Source organism: Tiliqua scincoides, chromosome 5 (genome assembly GCF_035046505.1).
Source record: "Tiliqua scincoides isolate rTilSci1 chromosome 5, rTilSci1.hap2, whole genome shotgun sequence".
Lineage (NCBI taxonomy): Eukaryota > Metazoa > Chordata > Lepidosauria > Squamata > Scincidae > Tiliqua > Tiliqua scincoides.
The window spans coordinates 65,184,288-65,187,593 of record NC_089825.1 but is presented as its reverse complement, the minus strand read 5'-3'; the positions used below and the strand labels follow the sequence as shown (position 1 = coordinate 65,187,593).

The following is a 3,306-nucleotide window of genomic DNA, read 5'->3' as shown; positions in this document are numbered from 1 at the left end:
TGGCTCTGTCCACTTTTATTGGACTTTCCTACATAGACTAACATCTATGTTTTTCTGAGGCTTGTTCTGGTCTCCTATTGACTTTTAAAGTTGAATCTCAGGTAGGGTTTACTCCAGTTCTTTAGAGTTGGGCTCCCTGGCCTTTCAGGAAATAATAGGCTTAAAGCTTATGGTCCTTTCCTTACCTAACAAAGGGGCTTGGGTGCTGTCCTTGTCCACAGTGAAGGCAGAGCATGTTCAATCCAGGATTTGGAAGAGAAGATGGTTGACTTGAGGTTGTTACTCCTTTGTGGCACCAAATGGCCTTGTTTTGACTTGCACAGGAGTTTCTCCATATCTTAAGAGTTAATCAGGCATATCTTAAGAGTTAATCAGAGTTAATTGTGATCTGGAAGTTACAGCTGCTTTGAGGAAATTAGCATACTGGCTCCAATTCAGGCTTTTACTCATAATAATGAGAGGAGGAGAAGAATATTGAAGGCAATAGAGGAAAAGCACTTTATGGTGACTCATAGGCTTCACTTTGGTCTGGTCTTGACCAAACTATGCAAGTAAGGTCACTCCACTTGCATGGGCACTGGGTGCCAATTAATAATATATATTGAAATTATAAAGAAGCAAAGTAAATAATGTAACTTTTGAATATTGAGCCTGCACATTTGAAGTGGCCCTATATTCGTACCATGTTCATATATCACAGTTTTTGGCATTCATATGCAGTTCAGGTGTTTCAGACAAGGCCATCAGCAGAAGTAAGATTTGTGCCAGGTGGCAGAGAGTTGGCAGGAGGGTAGCTTGGAGGAGTATTTTGGGGTGAGGGGGAACAGAACAGGGGTGAGATTGGCAGAGGCCTTCCCCACCGTATCCTAACCCCCATCCAGAGCCTCCCAGTGTTACATCAGGCTGGCAGAGATCTGAGTAGCCCCATAGGGCAGGCTGGGGTGTTATTTGGCACAAGGGGAAAAATATCCCTTTAGCCCAAAGAGATTTCCAGCCTGCTCCTAAACTGTGTTGGATGCAGTGAAGGTTATGCGGCCCCACTGTGTCAGCTTAGTTTAGGATTGGACTGACAGTTATTCGTTTGCAGGTCCTCCAACATTTGTTCTCTGTAAACTGGACAAAAGCTCAATTCTTACCCCTTCCAACGTTCTCATATGTATACTTGGCTACACCTGTGCACCTCCCCACTACACAGGCTCACTTTTTGGTGTATCCATTTTGCTTCAAATGCCCTTCTTACTATTCATTCCAAAAAATATCTCCCTCTTTTTAAGTCTTGAATCTCCCAAGTAGGTCCCCTTTTCCAGAAATAATTCAGCCTTCTAGAATGGTTTCTGCCTTATAGAATGGCATTGACTTATAGGTTGAATTCGACAGGGTAGGGAACTTGTGACATATTTGGCATCCTCTCCATTTGCACATTGCCATACACTAATTAATGTTGGCCCAGATCATTATAACTTGGAAGCCATCTCTTTTTTTGTTTTCAGGAGTGAGGAAGAATTTCACACCTTAGTAAAAGACACTTGGCTGCAGGAAAAGAATGTTACAGCTTGAAGCCATGCCAATTAGAACCCATTAGAATAACCTGGGCATGCTTGCCATGGCATGAAAAAAATACCCACTGGAACCAGTTCTTATGCATGTAATATAGAGATGTGCTTTTCTCCCACTGCCGTACTATGCTTATTTTAAGAATATTATTTTATGAGTCTGGTTGTACTAAAATTCTACGTATAATGATTTTTTAAAACCCAAATTCCTTGAAGTAACCTCAGAATTCCATTAGTTTGGAACAGAGCTTGACTTTTGCAACTCATCCCTGCTCCACATGGTTTTTAGATACGATAATCAAAGTTCTCCATTTTAAATGTTATGGCAGCAGGTGGATCTCATATAATTGATTGCTGGTTTGCCATGATAGATTATTTTTCCTTGATTTTCGGCACATGCCTGAACATGTAACTCTGTTAGAATGCTCAATAGCTGAGGTTACAGCAGGCCTAGATTTCTGCTGCTTGTCCTTGCAAGAAGAAGATGGGTAACAAAGATTTTAAGACTCATGCAAACAAGGGGCACAAGCAAGCCAAATTAACCACTTCTGAGTTCTATTGATTTCAGAGGGAGAGATTCTTCTACTGAAATAAATAGGACTTTGGCTGGATTATGTCCAGGTTTGTTGATTCAGGTTCTTATGCACATAATTTTTTTTTTAAAAAAGGGGGGGAGAATAATGAATCTGTTAATCTGCCTCCTTTATTTTTTATGTTTGCATTTATCATAATTCAGTTATCACCGAAGACCTACCAACTACACTTAAATAGTAAAATATTTATTCTCAATTATTTTAAAAAATTATACCCTACCCTTCCATTCCCACTGGTGCAGTTTACATCAGTGTTATCAGCAGCAACTGTTACCCTGCACATGCCCAGTCTCGTCTGATCTCGGAAGCTAAGCAGGGTCAGACCTGGTTAGTACTTGGATGGGAGACCGTATGGGAATACCAGGTGCTGTAGGCTTATACCATAGTCTTTCGAGACTGAAGGTTGCCAACCATGTAAAAGAATCAAGTCAGCAATTATAATAATTTATCTTCAAACCCCAAATTACAGTTCACACAACTGAAGTCATAACCAACAAATAAAGAGAAAAGAAACAGAGGTATTAAGGGCCCAATCTTGTCCAACTTTCCAGCTCCGGTGTAGCCACAATGCAGCCCCTTGGTAAGAGAACACCTGTTCCCATAGCTTGAGAAAGCACCAGTGTCTGCCCCTCCACCACAGGATGCAGCACATTCCCCATTGGCACAGCTGCCCTGGCACAGGAAAATTGGATAGGATTGGGCCCTTACAGCCCAATCCTTTGCTGCCCTGGCACTGCATGGTACAGCAGTGCCAAAATGGCCGGCGCTATATCCTGTGGGGCCAGAGCAGCCACCAGAGAATTCTCTGCAGTAAGGGAACATCAGTTCCCTTACCCCATGTAGAACTCCAGCAGCTCCAGTGAGTCTACTCAGGTCTGTACCAGCTACTGAGGCTCAGGAGGAGGGATAGGATTTGGTGGCCACCATCCCTGTCCCTGCCCAGGCAAAATCCACCCTCTGGTTCACACTCCTTCCACCCAGTTTTGTCCCTCCCCACTTTCCCCCTGCCCTCCCTTCACCCTGAAATGCCTCTTGCTCAAGCGGCAGGGACGCTTACCTCTGAATGTTCTCTGCCCCCTCCTGCCGGTATGGAGGCCCATTGCTGACTGAGGACCCAGTCCTATCCAACTTTCCAGCACTGGTGCAGCCGCAATGCAGCC

At 43.6% G+C, this 3,306-nt stretch overlaps 1 pseudogene; it reads left to right on the top strand.

Annotated features, from left to right (window-relative positions):
* The first annotated feature begins 2,402 nt into the window (after positions 1–2,402).
* On the top strand, positions 2,403–2,522 carry LOC136654505 (5S ribosomal RNA; annotated as a pseudogene).
* Positions 2,523–3,306: the final 784 nt, after the last annotated feature.